At 42.8% G+C, this 20,237-nt stretch overlaps 1 protein-coding gene and 1 long non-coding RNA gene across 3 annotated transcripts in view; one reads left to right on the plus strand and one right to left on the minus strand.

Moving 5' to 3' along the window:
• Positions 1 to 20,237, minus strand: part of Blo (bloated) — a 115,720-nt gene that overhangs the window by 13,824 nt on the left and 81,659 nt on the right. The window lies entirely within an intron of this gene.
• Positions 6,495 to 20,237, plus strand: part of LOC143907731 (uncharacterized) — a 201,708-nt gene continuing 187,965 nt past the window's right edge. The window contains exon 1 of the long non-coding RNA XR_013259954.1: positions 6,495 to 6,673. This is a non-coding gene — a long non-coding RNA (uncharacterized LOC143907731). The remainder of the gene's footprint in view (positions 6,674 to 20,237) is intronic.

A 20,237-nucleotide genomic window follows, 5' to 3' on the forward strand; every position in this document is an offset into this window, starting at 1 on the left:
GGATAATTAAATCCTAAGGTCCAGTTTCACAAGTGTCGGTTAACTTTTAATCTTAGATTAACTCACTCTTCGTCTCCTTCTAACGTCCCCCTTAGAAAGAGTAACTAGTTAATCTAAGATTAAAAGTTAACCGACACTTGTGAAACTGGACCTAAATCAAATTCTTGAATAAGTTAGTTTGGAAATATATTCGGCACTGAATTTTAGACGCGATCATGTGAGGATTAATGTTCTTTTCAAAATTTTGTTTCAAAATTTCTTATCGTCTTTAAAAACAAAATATGTATTATCGCAATGGATCATCACATACCCGTCTATTCGTGCATGAGCACGATGTATTAGACGAACGTTACGAACGGCGTCGAATATATGTTTGGCAAAATTAGGCATTAAAGACAATCAGTAAAGATCGCTTCATTAGCTAATGTGCACTTGCCGGCGCCTTTATGAGCGCGAGTAAAGCATCATTATTGCGAAATTAGGCGGTCTGGCCGTTAAGGGCGGTGGAAGCGAGTGAAGAAAACGGGCGATACTAATGAGAACCGAGATACTCGTGGAGTACCTCGTTCGATAACAAACGTTATACTCGTAATATGTCGGGTGACTTTTTTATGTGCCGCCTCATTAACAATCGTTGATTTGGCTCTCGGCTCTCCTGAATCTTTTCTTTGCGTCGAAATTCGTTACAAATATAAAATTTATTCTTATACTCCATTTCGCGTTTTTTCTTACGTGTGATAATTACATTATCGGTATCGAAAAAGCGATGCTTGTGTGTTTGCGTTGGATATTGCGCAACGAGTAAGATCTAATTGCACAATTGCTTTGGTCGATTAATTTTAGTTAACGATTGCCTGTAATGATCACGTACATATCTGTGTGTTGTGCAATAATCACTTGCGATAATCACAGGTAATTCATTTTTCTTTGTTACTACATTAACGTGAAATCCTGGAAATTATTAACTGCAGATGTAATGTCGTGTTGTTTCGATACATCATTAAAAAATTACTCAATCTTGAAAAAAAAAACGAAAAATTTATTTATGTATAGATAAAGAAAGATATAAAGAAGAAAGAGATAGATAAGAATTAAAATTTCTAAGATATTCTACGATCGAGTCATACTTTCATTAAAAAACTGAAAGATCGAAGAAACGATTTTTATTATAAAATGTAAAAATTCAGTTATTTTTTCGCACTAATTTTCCCTCAATTATCATATCGTACCGTTATTCGTGATGGCTCTCGTGCGCCTTTTTTTTATCTCGTCGTGAATTACTCAACAAGAGCCTTTACAAGATTTATTGGCACTCCCGCCCGGCACGAACCGGTAGTAACCTCAGTCGCGAGAGGAACCAGATGCGATCGAGACAGAGCGGCGTGAGTCGCCGCGAGTGCTGCATCTCGCCGCTCGCGATGGATGTTACCGTCGGCCACTGGGAGACACCTCGGCGATCACCCGGAACGAAGTCGTTTATTTGCCGAATGACACAGCCGACCGTCGGCTGCTGCGCTCGTCGGGCCGCTCTTATTTTTTTTCCCTTCGAGATATTTAAAGGAAAATAACCGCGGGCGATCCCCCGGCTCGAAACCCCGGCTGGAATCGCGCCGGTTCAACGACGCGGAATTTCTCGACCGGACCCTTTCCTCGCTCGAAAACGCGCGAATCCAGGCAATAATCGGGATCGAGGAATCCATGCGCGCGCGCGCGCTCGCCCAAGTACTCGCGAGTACTCGAAGGCATGGTATGGAGCGGCGCGCGCGGAGGGCCTCCAATTGCTTCCTGGTCTCTCGATAACAGCGCACCCAGACCCCCACGTTCGCCGTCGTCCCGCGCCTCGGGACGATAATTCCGGATTAACGACAGGACGTCGGTATCGATTGTTTATCGTGTGAAAGACCGTCCGTGAACGATCGTCCATTACGCCGCCCGCCATGCTGCACGCCGCGCCACGCCGATCAGCGCGAACAGCGGAATAGAGAGACTCGAACCACACAGCCCGATATCTGCCCTCGATAATCTTCCCCGCAATGAAGAAGGTTCTCCTCCGGTTCGGAAATTCGCGGAATATCGGCTACGCGAGCGTAAAAACCTCCTCCTGCTCCACCGGGCGGGATAACGACCGGCAAAATGTCGTGCTTTTTGCGAGGCTTGCGTGGAAAATGATATCCTCGGATCCATGCGCGACATGAGTTTTTTTTTGTTTGTTAATAATGCAATGTTAATGTTTGCGCGGACGGTGGCTTGGAGAAAATCGATAAAACGTTTTCCTCGTGCGGATAATAAACTTCGGAATGATCTTCGAACAGTTCCTATAGCGTGCGCGGATGAATAATGTATCTGTCGTCGCCGACGAGTGAAGACGGCCGGAATAAATCCTCCGCGACTCCCTGAAAGGAGTTTCACGGGAAGGACAATGGATAAAGGTTTCCTGATGCGCGTCTAGTAATGGCGGGGTGGAAACGCGTATAGCGAGAATCGTAACCGTGGCCGCGTCATCAGGAGGAAGACGGTGGGGCCCTAAAAGAAGAAAGAGGAAAGGGAGTGATAGAGCGTATATAGGGAAAGGGAGAGAGGTCTCGGCTTCGGCAGACCACAATAAATAGCTATGATATCGTGTTGCGAGTAATTGAACGGGGCTTCATCCGTGGTACATTAACTATTGAAAACGTGCGGCGGATCACACACGCGGTGGGACGAAAGAGGCGATGGATCAAAGGAGGCAAATAGAGAAGGCGCGCGCGAGGACGATGGGTGCATTATATTCGCGCGCGTCCGTTGTTGCATCCCCCCCCAGAGGTCAGGTTCGTGTTAGGATGTGCGTATCGAAGGTGGTGGTGTACGGTGGATGCATCAATGGGATGTCCGCTCATCGATATAAATGACCGCTGCACATCTTTTCTCATTTCCGTGGTATAAAGTGATACGTGTATATTCTTTTAAAACTCGAGATACAATATCATCAATTATTATCTACAAAGTAAAGCGCGTTCTATTAGATATCTATCATGGCCATTTATACCGTTGATCTTATTATCTTACAACGGCGTTATTTATTTTCAATGATTAAGTGATCTGGAAATATTAAAACTTCATGTAGCTAAAAGATAATTGTGCTATGTATACTCGATAATACTTGGAGCTTTAATTAACACATAGTAATCTTTGTCGAAGATTAAAATAATTTTTTATCAAGATAAACGAAGACATTTCTTTGAGGGTGCAGCAAATGGGTAATAAAACTTATTTGTATCTTTAATTTTAAAGTTCTCTACGTTAGCAAAGTCCTAAGCTGAGGAGCATCAGCTATTAAGAACAATGAAATATATTTAAAGAAAATCGTAAAAAATGTTAAAGCGACAAAAGATACAAAATATTAAATTTCAATAACAGAAAACTTGCTCCATAGAAAATATCGCGTCAAATATTTATTACCAATCGCGCTCCGCGCGAAATATCTCCGCTCCGCAAAGAAATTGGCCGACCTAACAATAATCCTTAACCGGTCATTCACTGATGCATTTACTCTAACCCGCGACCGAGCACCCCACGGGCGGCGCGTAATGACCGATCCCGAGCCCTCGATGCTCGGCTACGTGAGGGCAATATCGTATTGTTATTTGTTGGGTTAGATATACCTTTTTACTTCCCTCTCCCCCCCTTTCTCAGATCAAATGCCCACGCGTACCTCGGCCGCGATAGCGCGCGGTATATAGGTATACCGCGCTCCCCGTTCATTGTTGCCGCTCTCGCCGCAGATAGATCATTCTATTATCGAGATAGCGACGCGGCGAGGGCCCCGCGTGCACGTGAACACATCGCACGGACACGCGCGCGATTTATTCGCGTACTACGACGACCACAACCCCCGGCCATCGCGCGGACGTTTAATTAGCTGTCCACACACGAGCGCGTGTACCCCGGGTCTCTTATTTCACAAAACTATAAGACTTGGAACACCAGACGGATGTATAGAGAACATATGGCGTGGTATTTACGTGTGTTCTTGTGGAAATAATCGAGTAACTCGAAGTACGAGAGATACACTTGTAATAACTAAAATCTCTCTTTCCTTTTTTTTTATATTAGAAAATATCGCGTGATGAAATGAAGAAAATATAACCGCGACTATACGTGAGTAATTATGTACAACTTTCCTGAGAGATAAGCTTTAAAAAATGGGTAAATTTGTATTTCTTGTGTATCTCGGGGTATCGGACAGATCGAATGTTTTGCGTTATCGAGGGGATGAAAAATTGCAATACAGTGCTCGACTCAGTGATGCATAACACCGTTAAATTGCGTCGATCCTCTCCCTGGCTCCACGATAATCATCAGCGTGGTCGGTTCTCGCTGCGAGCGGCAGACGACAGTGTTCTCCACGCGGAAAACAAATGTCACGTATGAGGAAAGCGTCCGTTTAGGATCATCGCCTAGGATCATCCCGGAATTAGTATACTCTACGAGTAACGTGAGCGCTCGTTGAGATGAGATCTGCGCGTGTACAGGGGAGGTAGAACGATACCTTGAGGAGTTCCCCATCTTCCCGGAACCCGGTTGTCGTAGACGATCTCTCGTCTACTCGGCCCGTAAAAAGCGCGATAGCTTTCATAAGTGGGAGATTTGCGAGCCGCGTTGCCACGCGTCGTGAGAAAACAGCGACTCTATTTCTGCGCGAACTATCGAATGTCGCCACTGTGCTTGAAAAAATTCGACTCATTCATATCTTTTGCTTTGAGATAAAGACTTTCATTATTGAAATTTGCTTACTAATCTATTTAACTTTATTAAATGGAATTTTAATCGCTCGTTATATACATATCAAATAAGTTTGTAATTAAATCGAAAGCTTAATTGAAAATAGAAATATTAAAATAGATACTAGTGATATTATAGGCTAAAATTGCAACATATGACTCTAAAGCTTTTCTTCTCGATAAATTTCTTTGAGTTATGTGACATAAGAATTGACATAAGAAATTTACAAGTAGAAAAACAAATAAATATTTAGTGATTCATACAATATAGTTTAATCTTGCAGTTGTCTCGCTCGACATATATATATTTTTTTTCACTGTTAATTCTATTTCGATAGCCAAGAAACTTTTTGAACACCGAAAAGACAAGAAGTAAAAGTATTTGTGATGATGAAATGATAGTAATTGTAAAGAAATTCACCGCGAGAGAGTTCGCCGGATGCAAATTCGACGAGCGCGATTAATAAAAGAGGATTTAATTACCTCTCTTATCATTCGACCGACGTAATGAGCGGGATGCCATTCGTGCTAAAACGTTCATGAGCAGAGATTGAAGTGAGAATCACGTGTGTTAAAAAAAATACAAGCGGGAAAGATATAGCGGTGATGAAGACAGATATATCGCCCATATTACACAAGCACGGATCTGTGTAACGATCTCTCTCTCTCTCTCTCTCTCTCTCTCTCTCTCTCTCTCTCTCTCTCTCTCTCTCTCACTTATTACGCCGAGAGGAAAATTTTCCTTTCAGTGGCACGAATACTCATCTTTCAGCTTTTTCTTGGTGGTGCAATCAGCAGACGAAAAAGTGTTGCGAGAAGTTCGATTGAATTGGTCTCAATTAGTCTCAAATGCGGATTACTTCGACTGCACGGTTCGAAATCACGGTCTTCGCCGGACTGTGAGAAACCGCTAAACTTTCCTTCGACTCGCTTCTATAAGTCCCCGTAATCAGTAAGCGCGAACGAGGAGCGAAATTCTTATTGAGATTCGAAGCACCGATTCCCGGTGTCTTCCTTTCGCCGTAATTAAATCCCCCCTTACTATATAATCGCGCTCGTTTAAAATTTGCATCTCTCGCGATGAACTTCTTACAATTACTATCGTTTCATCACTGCAAACACTTTTACTTCTCGTCTTTCTGAAGTTCAAAAAGTTTCTTGACTATTGAGACAGAAACTTAACAATAAAGTGAAAGAAATATATACCGGTTTACATTCAGTTATTTGCATTTTGATCAATAATAATAATTTTCTTTTTTTAGACTATATAATAATTTGTATTTTCTAATGAATAATTATATATTCGCAGTTGTTCATTTTATAAAAAAGATGATCACTTTTCTCAGGAAAACAATAAAAAACAAATTTAATTATGAAATCTTACAAAAAATTTATTGATTTTCCACTTTGGTTTATCGTCAGATTTGCTTTGTGTGAATTTAGCATATCGTCGCACGAGTTCTTTAACGTATTAATTTTTGAAGGGGGCTTCGGCGCATTGTACTCTCTTCTAGATCGCTGGCTGGTTCTATTCGAGCGAGGCGCATACATCGTACGCCCGGTCGTTAGAAGTCTCCAGCCTTAACTAACTGCGTTCCTTATCTAAATGGCAATAATAATTGGCTGCGAAGCATATCCCGTATCGATACGACCGCGGCCGACGTACGGTGTACCGCCATGGGAACAATGCGCCGTCTGACTTACGACGTGCTTAGTAGACTGGTGAAGGCGGCGGCCTATAGACGTAACGCGCGAACGGAGATGATAGGCGCAAGAAATGCGTTTCCGAGACGAAAAAGGGATAATTCGAAATTATCCCGGGGCTTTAATCAGTAATCGCGCCCGTAGTCGCGAGATCTTCCCGTGAGCTGCATTCCTAAATGTCAGTAGGCACAATCGAAGATAAACGCACGGTATGGTTTTACAAACTTGCTAGTCATACTGTAATTAACGTTCATACCGCAATCGCGTTTAAAAAATTTGCATTTGTTATTAATTATGTTCATTTCAATAAGGTGTTTGTACTTTGAAATTTTATGTGATTTCATTTTTATGAAACAAGTGGCTGTTCGTTATATTTTTATCTAAAACTCTATATATATTTTTAATGTCTCTTCGAATATATACATATATAAAATAAATTATTTTATTGATAAAACACATCCATACGCGGAATTAAATTTGTAGCAGGTTCCTGAGTTCACAACAGAATGCCAAAGAGAAAAGTAAATCTTCTGTCTTTTAATTTCTTAAGATGCATTTACAGCAAAAGTTGGCGCCACACATTCAATTATATAAAGAATCTCATCAACTTGACAAATTGCATACGGATCAGGAAGCAAGCTGACGATTAAACTAACAATAACGGGAATAATAATCACAATTACGTGAGAAATAATTGAGATTTCCGCGTTCAACGCCATTAAGAGTGAGAATGCATGTCTCGCTCTCAATGACTGCTATTGAATGAGTCTGAAAGCGGACGATCGGCCTTCTAATAGTACGCCAATTAGTAAAACAAGCTACGTAACGGCCGTGCTAATTGCAGAATAAGCGAATGTAATAATAGCATTATTTCGCGATTGCGGTATACGTTAAGTAATCGGAGAAAATATTACGTAGGTGAGCTAATTCTTACTCGTAACATGTTCAACAAGTTATCTCGATATGAGAAACACAAATGGTGTTGTTTACATCACCATAATTTGTACTATCTCTTTTCTTCATAGTTTAATTTAGTCTTTCTAAATATATCTTAATTTTTAATATCGGTTTCAGTTTTGTAATAACATCAGAAGAGCTAAAATGTTTTGACAGAAACAGAACACGCAAGCAACTGAAATAGACATTCAATTAAGCAACTCGCGAGCAGAGAACAAAGTTGGTCAAGAGCACACGCATGCGCAATCATAAATCAACGATTTTTCTTCCCTACGAGAGATCGAGGCTCTCTAGAGCCTGTAACTCGGAATTTATAATCTGTTAGAGTAAGATCGTTAAGTTGGTTTAAATCTCTCCCTTGAAAAAAAGGCGAACGATGCATGCTGCTCGCGCGCTGCATTTCGCGATAAGTACTTGCTCGCTCGTACAATTGCGTAACGTGCGGCGCGCCAATTGCGCCGTATAAACCGTTCGCCAACTCGCGACCGGGCAATTATGCCACTAATTCTAAAACGAAGTACGGGCGCGCGTTCGCGGGCGTAGCGATCATTACATATTACAGGCGAGGGTAGTAATTAGACGGAGCGGTCATTAAAAGACGAGCGCGCCGTCGTAAATGCGAGGACCATTCTGTCGGGCCGCGGGCTATTTTATCGCGTGCGATTACGTGACGGGGATAACTAGCTCGCTACGTGTATATCTGTGCCTTGAGAAAGAGAGACGACGAGACGCGGGATGATCCACGGTAGCCGACGTTCCGCACGCCATCATTCGGTCGTTTGCAATCGGGCCCGGGGCCCTGAGGTGGTGGAGTGAAATAAACGGGTTGCATTAGGGCGCGTTAGAAACGGGTACAGCATAATGAGATAGAGAGAAAGAGATAATGAATAATAAAATAAAATTTGAAGGCAGCTTTCTCTCAATAACAGATCGTTTTGCCTTCCTAAAATGATTCCTTGAAAAAGCTTTGAAGCGCAGCGTAAAAAATATTCAATAAATCGTGAGATACATTCATAGCATTATATTTTCTAAAAAAAAAATTACAAATTTACTTTCATTTAACTTAATTGTTCATATATAAATCGCGGTACCGAGAATCGAGAATGGAATGTTTACCATAAAAGCTAATGTTTAAATTGAAACATCTACTACAATACAATCATAATAATTCCTTTAACTCGATTACTTAATTTTTATTCTCAGTTATTTCAGGATCTTAAATTATTTCAATTATTATTTTATTTTTTATGTATTATAATACATCCAAATTATATTGAGAGCGAAGCGAACTCGAAACCGATCGATTGAAATCTACTACGGTCTACTTCTGCGTGTTTAAGTAAATCACTGCATTCGACTTCAATTTTTTCCCTCTGTATAAATTCGGTAGCGCTGAAAATTATTCATATCTCTCCTTATTTCTTTCTTAATTCTGTTGATTAATTCTGTTCGTAACGAATAATATTACTGTAGGAGAAAGCTCGCATTCGGAATATTATAGTTATCGTTACCGGTGTAGAGGTATAGCTGCTTAAGCGAGGAATCGATCTTATTGTGTTAGCTTCTTCGCTCTCGCCTAAATGAGAGAGACAGAGAGATGTGCCCCTCGTCTTCTGTTCTCTCGTCTCGTCTCCACCGTCTTACGAGTGCGAGCGCGAGGATAATTGAGTCCGGCGAGCGCGCGCACCGACAAAGTAAACCGTGAAGCATCACGCGCCGCGGCGATCGGCCAGCCGGTCGGTCGGGCGACGTCCCGTAGCCGTTGTCTCGTAAAGATTACACGGTGCACGGGTTTCCATAAATATTCATGCTTCCATAATTGCCCCTACCCCGCGTCGCGCACCCTGCCGCCTCGCGAATAAACGACCGCGCAATGAGATTTAGATTTACTACCGTTCGCTCTTCGCGTCGCGTCGTCTCTCCCCGTCCGCGTCGTGAGCTTGCTGCCCCAGCATCAGCATCGCGAACTGATTCTCAGGCGATCGGTGTCGGAGACGGGCGACGAGCAACGAGCCGACGACGTCGCAAATTCGATTGCAAATTCGATGGATTCGATGAGAGCGGACGTTGGCCGCTTTCGTGAGATCGTTGACCCGCGAGCGACGGTTTATGAGCGCTGTACTTGGAAATCTGGGAAGGATCATCTGGAGAGTAACGCGACGAAAGAAGCCGCTTATCGGCAGTTAGAGTTGGAAAAAATGTTGCTAAAATAATTTTAAAATAGATAACTGTTATGTTAAAAATATAGTTTTAAAATAATATTAAAGTTATGTCGCGTGTGTAGGAAACTGCACATTTTCATACAAAACTTCCAAATTGTGTACAGTACTATTTTCAAACTATAATAATATTTTGCGTTATCTTTTCTTATTACTTTATTATAATTATTTGTTTCGATCTAACAAGGATCGAATCCCCAATTTCGACGAGCTTTTAGCTTTTCATGCTCGAAGTGCAGTTCTCTCTTTCGCTCGATGTTTCGCGACATTCGCCGATTGCTCGGCCGCTTTCTTCGATGCAATGCGACTGGCATTTGGATTGCAGTTAGGTAGTCGGCAAGACGGCGCCAAAGGAAAAAGAAAGAATCGAACGGGTCTGCGGTTCTCCTCTCCCGTATCGCGGCAACTAGGGTTTCCCTGAGGCAGGTCAGTTACACCGCGAAAACGTATACCGTCGTCGTCGTCGTCGTCGTCGCACAACGGCGATATTGGGCACCGAACCGCAGGAATCAGCCTCGTGGCTTTGCGAGAAGAAGGTGCGCGATGCCGTTGCGTCACGAAAAAGGGAGGAGGGTCGATCGCGGTCGGTACGCCGCGATGCACTCGGCGCTCCGGCCGAGAAACAGCCTTTAAGAAGTGCGAAGGAGCACCGACGCTCTGCCCCCCCCCCCCAACTACTACCTGTAACCACCTGTAACTACCCATAATAACCAGTAATAACCTGTTTTTCACGCAACACTTTCACGTTTGGATAAGAAGGACTTTCGATGGCTCGCGCGTCGGCCTACCGTTAGCGCGTGTTGCGCGAATCGGTTCGCCTGGTGACCGTGAACTCGATCGAGGACACGAAAATTAGAATAGCCTCTTTGTTTTAACAGGTTTTCATCTTCACGTTTATTATATTTTTTCGATCATAATTCTGAAGGAAATTTTCTTAAATCAAATGCAAATTAATTAAAGGAAACGCAATAATTAAATACGAACTTGCAAAAACTTGCAACTAATTTCAAAAGATGATAAAGAAATGTCGCTCCGTAACTAAAAAAGGTGCGATTCAATTTTATCAAAAATTTTTTTATTATATTTTAAGCAGCCACAGTGAGTTTAATGCATTTTAATATTTTTTAAAATTTCCTGATATTTTTTTAAACAGAGCGCGAATATTTAAAAATTATAGGAACCTAAATCAAGAATCTCTTTAATTTTTTCATTATTAGCATTACTTCTCTGAATTTTGATTCGTTTTTACGCCTAATTATCTTCATATGACAAAAATGATAAATAGTTACCATTATTGCAAGATGCGACGTCGTCATTTGCTCAGGATGATAAAATCTCGAATTTTATCAGCGTACAACTCGGTGTTTTTCCGCCATAATTTTTCGTATACGCTTCCTCTCTTTTTTCTTCCTTTCTTCGTGCACGTAGGGTTTACGTCTCATAAAACGTCCACGATTCGCTTGAGAATATTGATCGCGTAAACCAATAAAGAGACGCATTGAAAATTAATTGCGCTCATTATGATCAGTCTTAAAATACGATTTTTCTATTTCTGATATATTGCCGTGAAATACCAGCGCGATAACGAGCGTGCCTATTGATTGACGAGAAGAGATTGAAAAAAGTCGAGAGAAACATTTTTCTTTAATAGATATGTATATATATTTTTTTAATTCTTCTATTATTTTAATACAAAAGTTTCGAGTTACAATCTATTAAGCACCTATAAATATATTGCAAAATAATTTTTGCAATATATCATTTACAAGATCCAATGTTTAATTATATTTGCATCTCGTACATTTTTCTCTGTACAACTATAGAACAAGAAGTTGATAAGTAAGGTGAATATTACATATTTTCGTGAACAAAAACTTCGCTTTAACATATCCTGCTCGTGTAAGCCTGGGATGAACAATCTCGTGAGTCCATGGCGAGATCCGGAGTGAAAACCCGACACATCTATTTCCGTTAACCGGCACCGATTAGCGGCTGTTAAGCGGGATGCGTAGATCAAGTTCGTTTCGCTAACCACCCTGGTGACTTTTCCTTGGCTGACGCGGACAAGTACGGTTTCCTCTACGGTTGCCTAATACCTACCTATCTACCCACCATTCTCGACTCTCTTTTTCGTCTCCCTCTTTCTCTCTTTGCTGACTCTTCTCTTCCCCTCGATCTCTCTCTTCCTCTTTCTCCATCTTACATCTCATTGCCTCTTTGAGCTCCATGCCCGCCACACAATTTGCGCTCACTGGCCTATAATGCTTCTCGGCATTATGTTAATTGTTAATTCCTTCCATCGGGGGCTCCCCGAGATATTTGCGCAATTGAAGAGTGACCGCCTTCTTTCGCCCGCGTTGTTCTCGCACGTCGTTCCCGTACTTTTGCTTAATAATTGCTCCGACACAACACCGCTCTTCAATGTGTAGTAGCCGTCTATTCGTTTACACCATTATGCTAATTTACGAAAATCATTCCAGGAAAGCCTCTTTACTTCAAATCCATCTAAGTATATAAGATGATGATAAAGCTGTGTGTGGGTTAAAAAAAACTTTTTTCTTCTCTCTCTTACAGCAAGTATCTTCGTTTCTTTATGATCAAAGATTATTTGTTATCAGATTACTGTGGATAAAAAATACTAAATATCATTAATTAATTACAGAATTTACAATCTGTAAGCCTCTTAACGGCGAGGATTAAAACCAAACGTTTGCTGATTAATATTTCCTAATTAGACCGATTTATTGACGACGCATTTCATTGGCGGCGAACGTCCACGTCTCGCCGGCCGACTTATCGGTACTTACTCGCGTTTCCCAAGGCTGGCATACGCTGCATTCGTTACGTAGACTAGAATAATATCATCATGCGGCGAAAACGGACGGGCGAGAGCGCGAGCGCGCGAGCGAGTGAGTCGGTTTTACTATAGAAATCTTTCTACCTTCTCGGTGATGCGCGTCTCTCCAGCATTGGGTGCATATTGTGCGGAACGGATCGAAGAGGCGTGACTCTCTCTCTCGCAACGGCCGCGGCGCGGCGCAAGGAGATTTAAAAGACGTTCCGCGGAACAGAGACGTTCCCGGTGGTCGTGACAGCGACTTCAGGGAAGAGGACTGGTTCTCTCCGTTGATGCGAGAGGCCCGGTACGTAGCTCCGAGGGGTTCGGATCGTGCTCGGACGTACAACGTTGGCGCGAGCCTCGCTTATTATCATATCCGGACGTTTCCTAGACTCGAAGGAAAACCTTTCGCGAGTCCTCCTCCTCCTCATCTTTTTTCGCTCTCTCTATCTGTCTTCCCCTCTCTCTCTCTCTCTCTCTCTCGTCTTCTCTCTTTCGTTCAGTTGCTTAGCCGTGCCAAGGATCCAGAAAACAATCTTTCGCATGCCTCTCGAAATTCTAAGCGTTCGCCGCGCGCTCGTAAAACGTGCCGATGGAACGTGACGTGTCGACGGCTGTTTCGCTCGCGGATGACTGAAGTTAAAGGCGGCTCGTTAGTCTCAACTGGGGATACTTATCCGGGAATCCAGCCTCGGCGATTTTCGCATCCTGGTTAATGCCGATGCGATGAAGTGAGCTTGTACTAGATGTACATACACACACGGAGAACATTGTTTCGGATCATCTGTCGACTGTCTGAAATTCAGTTGTATATATTGAGAGAAAAGAAGAATAGTATAATATTCTTTTTATATTGCGGGAAACTATTTTCGATTAGCTCTAGACTTATAGTTCTTCAATAAAAGGATCAAGATGTATAAAGATGTATATAAAGCGACAACTTAAAATTAAAGTTAATATTATCTGGACCGTTATTAACAAAAAATTGACTTAATAGTGTCTAATGATTGCTTATTGACATATAGTTAGTAGAGATAAGATTTTAAAAGAAAGTAGAAGACACACACACACACATCTCGCGTCACAAAATTATCTTATAAGATAACTTCTTGTTTACGGCAATTTTTTTAAATTCAAAATCGCGGAAATGTAACGCGCACTTAGGAGGCAAATAATGCATTTTATCGCGCTTATTCCGGTTTCTCTGACGTATCTATCTACGTTCGCGCATTTATATGCAACCTATTATAACGCTGGACCTAACATTAACAGATTGACGAAGGGGCTCGTACACAGCTTGTCGAGAAGAGCGAATTCCTGCGCCTGCGGCGACTTGGACCGAGCGTTTACGTGTGGCGCGGCAAAGGGTTCACGTACGAGTAAATAAATCGCGGGCACTGTAAACTAGGCTAGATGAGCAAGAAGAGGCCGCTTTGATGACTGCTTTTCCACGGCTTCACGTGCCCGCGTGCGGATATACGCTCGCTCGCAAACGCGAAAGCCGCCGAATCATCGCGCGCGGGTATACTCGTCTAATGTTTTTCTCCATGTGAGGCTCGTAGGCAGTGAGCTTACGCTGGCCGCGATCTCCACCGACGGAAAATATCGTCGAGGATACGCAGCGCACTTTGCTGCTGCTGCGTCACTCCTCTCCGTTCCTCTTCTCTTTGTCGTTGCAGCGTGCGTCTTCGCTAAATCTCCATCGGATTGAGAGGGAGAGAGAAAGAAAGAGGGGGGGGAGAGAGCGCAACTACTTTCCTCCCCACCTACGTCGAGGTTAAGTAAATATTAGCATTTTGCTAGTTAGCAGATGCATTGTCATCCCCGTGCACGAAGGGAGCGGTGCGCGCACGTGAGGCCGCCGGGACGGGACTTGCGTTTTGTCTCTTTGTATCGCGTCGTTCCGCGCGCTCACCTCCCGTGCGCTCCTTCGATCGTTTGCTTTCCACGTCCATCGACGCATTATGACGTTATCCTGAGGATATAACGAAGAGAGGAGGATTCACCTCCGCTAGCGCCGCTACGTCTACTTTATCTCCGTAATTTTCCTTTCACACACGTCACCGCCGCCGTAGCGCGGCGTTCACTATTATGAATCGCATGCGCTATTACGAGGTAACGCGCGTGTTAAGGTGCAAGGTCGCGCGCTGTTAATGCCTTCTTAACGCCTAACGCTACGAAAGAAACCAGCGCCTGTTTATTCTAGCAGTTCTCGTAATAGTCCTCGCCGGTGCCGTGTCTTTTGAGCTCGCGACGTGCGCGACGTCTTGCCGACGAAAAGTTGGACGTTCCCGTCGCGATGTTCGTGCCAATTCGCTTCGCAAAAGCATCTGTTATTGTTAGAACCCGCTCGTGTATCTACGGTCACTAAGAAACGACGACCGATGCAATTTTTATATATATCGCTGCCGTATTTTGATAATAATATCTGTCAACCACAAGGATAGTGCAGCGTTGCCTCCTGCTTTTAAATTTCATTTTTTTCACCACAATCGATACATTGCCGATTTCTTCTTATTAACAGATATTTCTCGGAAATAAAGAATTTGGTACGACAAAAAATATGTTAAAATATACTTTTTTAAAAGCTTGTAAGTTAATTTAAATTTAAAAAAAGATTGAGAAGGGGGGGACATATGAGAAGCCTTATTAGAAATTTACGTATGAATAATTAAATTACATTAAATATGATATTAAATATAATATTAAATATAAAATTATTAACATAACGATGATTCTTTTTAACGATGGAGCGATATAAAGCAACCCTCTCGGTGATGGCAAGTCAGCCGCGTTAACCCGCACGCCTCTCTAGATCAACGATCTAGGAATGCCGGCGATCGCCCCGAGAGAAATCGGTTTATCACTTTCGCCGATAATCACGAGTCCGAGCCGTCTGCCGGTGTTAGCGGTAATTGCCTGGCGCGGACGCAAAAAAGGGGCAGGGGGGGAGGACTTCGCGGCGAGGCGACCAGTGACAATGCAGCCGAGATGCGGTTTCTTTCGCTTTTTGCAGCTCGGTTTGCGTCGGTGCGCACCGACCGACCGCCTCGCCCTTCTCGCTTTTTGCTCGATCGGTGCGCACCCAGGGAGACCTTGATCGGACGGACGCGATGGCGCAGAACGAGTCTGCGGGGATTATCAATCACCAGCCTTAATGGTAGCCTCAAATACATCCTCTCTATCTAGCCAATCCTCCTTGTGGCATCGCGGATGAGCGACTTTCGCGCAAACATCGCTGTGTGAGCCGTCAAGCAAAATGGTGTGCAAGTAAAAATAAAGTTTTAACGTAGATGACGAGGTGGCAATGCCAGATATCGTTATATGTTTATATAACACCGTAACAACTCTTACGATTAAATACACGCAGAATGTTGATAAATAGCAGAACTAATTAAATAATAACGCAAAAATCTTTCACTTAAAATCGTTGTATGAAATTTAAATTAATTTATTTATATAAATAAGAAGTTTTTTTTTTAACTCATATGAACGTAAGTTATACAGATCAATATTTTAAATATATATTCAGTATTTTTATAGCTTTTTTAAAAGGATTAAATATTCAGAATTTCCACTTTGTCTCGTATTCATTATTCATTCTCTGAGCGCTTTAATAAACCAAAAATAACGAGTTGTGCAAAAATGGCAGATAATCATATTTGTATATTATAGATAAATACCAATTTGCATAATTGATGAAAAGAAATTAGCGACGCTTCTCTAGTCACATCCTGCAAGTTTGTTTCGTGCGCGAGCACGATATATTAATTTTATTATCTCCCGTGATCTTCTTGCGGATGCTGTATACCAGGAAAAAAGGGAGAAGCGCGATAGACCGCGAGATATCGTTAGTATACAAACGCTGTAACACTTTCGACGTGCTCCTCAACGGAAGCGGTATCGTTTTTCTGCCACGCACACGCGTTGCGTGTCCACACACGCCGGCCATCGCTAAGTGTGTGCGTGCGGTGCGCGGCCTCCATTAAGTCTTTAAGCAGCGGGAAGGCATGAAACTATGAATTAGTGCGTATATAGGGACGGAGGAGGGGACCCAGCGGTGGTAATGCCGTGGTAACGCCACTTGCCACACGGGGCCGGTTAATGGATTCGCAAAGCGCCAATTATATTTCCGATAGACCGTGCCGGGGAGAGGAACAAACGAAGGAAAGACAGAGAGAGAGAAAGAGAAGAATAGTACGAGGGAAAGAAAGATGGGGAAAGATAATGAGAAAGAGAGAGAGAGAGAGAGAGAGAGAGAGAGAGAGAGAGAGAGAGAGAGAGAGAGAGAGAGAGAGAGAGAGAGAGAGAGAGAGAGAGAGAGAGAGAGAGAGAGAGAGAGAGAGAGAGAGAGAGAGAGAGCGCTAGTAGAGAGAGAGAGCGCTAGTAGGCGTCCGGGGGAGACCTTTAGGCGCATTTGTGCGAGCGCGACTGCATCGTTGCAGCGCGGCTACGCTGCGCTGCATTGCGGTCCCGGTAGCTCGTCGAGCGCTTCGTGGGAAAACCAGCAATTTCTCATGGCGCGCGTTTCTAAGGAGCACGACGATGGGCCCAACACCACCACCCGAGTCCACCGGTCGGTCGGCCGGCCGCGCGGCCCTACCCCTTCGTTTCAATGAGACGCGCATTCCGATCCGCTTTGATATATTTATCTATCGCTTCGCCCATCTCGCTCTTTATCGCCCGTCCGCATCGCCTTCTTCTTTCACTCCGGCCGGATAAGACTATGGCCGTTGATCGCCGCTGCCGCCGCCGCGGCCGCTGCCGCTTCGTTCGATACGTCGGTCTACCCTTTAAAGTCCGTTGGCCGTTCTCAGCCTTCGATTACGCGTTTATAGTCGTACGTATGACCCGAGAATCACCGCCGCGCCGCTCGTAATAAAAGTGAATTATAACGATAGTTTTCCGCCGGGAACTGCTTTCTGGCGATTTTCGTATAAACGATTGCCTAATTGGTACGGCGCTAAGTCTTTATAGGGCAATAACGTGCGGCAAGAAAATCAAAATAGAAAATGAGAAATTAACGAGTCAACGAAAATAAGTGTCTATGCTATGTAAATATTGTAAATAATACAGACCTAAATAGCCAGGTTAAAGGTTAATAGTTCCGTGTAATCTGTGTTGAGAATCGCATGTTTGCGATAAAATTGAATTAATACTGTAGCGTTTTTATAGCCATTTTTATGGATTTTATATAAGAAAATTTTTTAATGCAATTATTTTTGCTCGTTGCAAGTTGCAATGAGTTGCAATAATTAATATAATACTTAAATACTTAGATAACAAATATTATAATATATAATATTTGTATATAATATATAATTTGTATATAAAGTTATAATGTATATAAATTGTATATAATATATATAATGTATTATTTAGATGAATAAATATTTAATTATAAAATCTTCTCTTTTAATCCATTTTAAGAGCAAACATTAAAAAGTGGTTATAAAACATTTCATATTTTAAATGGTATTGTTTTAGTTAATTTGTGATTGCAGTTTCTCTTTATATATAGTTCTAATTTTAGATTGATATATGTGTACAGCAGTAAATCGCAGTAATTGAGATCTAAGGTCAACAATAATTGATAGACATTTCGTTGATCTTGGCAAACGAAATTCTTTTGAATAATCACATTAGCCCGTATGAATGTCGAGATACGTTCCCATTTTGCCATGCACAGTTCTTTGACTAGTCCGACTTTCACTCGCGGCAACAGCCGTAAAATCAGTCCTTAACGAGCATATGTGAGTTACGTAATATCGCCGAACATTCTCGTTGCGGATTCTTAGTTTCTTTACGGTAGCTCGTTCGTGTCTGCTTCTTTGATATCAAAGCGCACTTCAATTCAAATCCTCATTTAAGATAATCCTCTCTTTTCGTGGGATAGAGCCTCGAATACAAAGCGATCCTATCATTTATGACTTATATAACTTATGACGTTCATAAAGTAAAAATAAATATTCTTCCTACATCCTCTTTTTTGCCAAGTAGATAAATATTATTAGAAAAAATAGTTCTTTTTGGAACCAGTAATTTTTACCTTCAATCAGTTGGTATTTTAATATGAAAGGAGGAGAAGAAGAAAAGCCCGTGCGTGCATATGTGACTTGACTCGGACGCACGCATACTTGACTTGAAGTGAAGGTTATGTTAACACAAAGGTATCCACAGAGTTCCGATACCAAAGAAACGGCAAAGGATCGCGAAGGGCGAGCAAGAAGCCGATCGCGTCCTTCGGCAAACAGCCTAGGCCCTTTTATTTTCCCTTCGTGTGCGAGCGTGTCCGCCGGAAGACGCTTCTTTCATGCAGCAACAGCTATCCTCGCTCGTGTCTTCGGCTCGTCCTTTACGCTATCAGTCAGTCGTTGATGAAGTCGTTAACGGCCGGATCGAGCGTAATGCATGTATACACGCTCTCTCGCGTCGCATTGATGCGGTGCGCAAATCACTATGGATATACACGGGCAAAGGGGTGCGACTATAAGGGACCTGTCGATAGTAGCGTGAAAAAAAGCGGAGGGGGGGAGGGGAAGACGAGAGAAAGAGACGACGAAAGGCAGAGGACCTTTGCCTTGTCCGATGAATGGACGCTAATCGGGGATATGGCATCTTCTTGACCGGTTTTTCGCGCATATTTCAAGCGAACCCAACAGCAGCAGCATTGCAGCAGCGGCGGCGCGCGGCGGGCCCGGAACACGAACTGGCACGGGCTCAATGAACCTCATGAATGATGCAACGATGCACGGCCACCGTAAATGCGCAGCGGCATGCTACCAATCGTATACTAATGTAACTGTGATTTAAAGCGCAGAATGATTAGGATAAACTAATCATCGTATGTCTTCCATTAATTCCCGATCTGTATCAGATATTTGCATCTCGACAATTTCTATAATACCTTCGAATACTTTTAGTATTTGAAATTATTGTGATTTTGTAAATCGCATGAGCATTGCGTTTTATGATTGGTAAATTATAAATTACCATTATTTAGAAATATATCTTGAAAAAAAAAAGAAGAGATATCGCTATCCTACATATTATAATACCATAAAATCGTAGAGAGAGGGATAAAATCGACGCATAATAAAATCTTATGACAATGCCGACAACGCGATTTTGCCATACGTTACATATTGGCAGGCGAAAGTCGCTTTCGTCACGTCTCGTCGCCGGGACCGTATCGCACGAGAATCGTTACGAGTTCGCTGTATAAGATCGAAACGCTTGTTTATAGTCAGCTATAACGAGGTCGTTATAATTTTATTTCCACGCGGCGGGGCAAATACGGACGGCGCGGCGGACCGATAATTCCAGTAATAATACTTATCGGCGCTTTAACGAGCACGATAATTATTTCAGTAGAAATTCAACACACAACGGGAGAAAGAGGGAGAGAGACGGGGGCGAAGGAGAGAAAGAGCGCGCGCGCCTGGGCAATTTCAACCCCGCTCCGACAGTGTTATCCCTTCGGTATGTTTAACGTCCGAGGGTTTCTCGCTCGCGTAAGCGAGAGAAGAGGAGTTGTGCCCCGAGAGACTGGTGGACGGGAACACGTAGGAGTGAGCTATCGGAGGAATAAGCAGAATGTCTGTTTTCTCTCCACCTCCTCCTTGCTCCTTTCGGCTCTCGCTCGACAAATAACAGTCAGTGCCAATCAGCTGTGATTGGAGCACGAAATAAAATGTGGGTACCTCATTGCCGAGTGCGCGCGGCCCGATGGGCAAATCCTCACCGGCGAGATAGTAT

Source organism: Temnothorax americanus, unplaced genomic scaffold, assembly GCF_048541705.1.
Source record: "Temnothorax americanus isolate GAGA-0224 unplaced genomic scaffold, ASM4854170v1 Scaffold87, whole genome shotgun sequence".
Taxonomy (NCBI): Eukaryota; Metazoa; Arthropoda; class Insecta; order Hymenoptera; family Formicidae; genus Temnothorax; species Temnothorax americanus.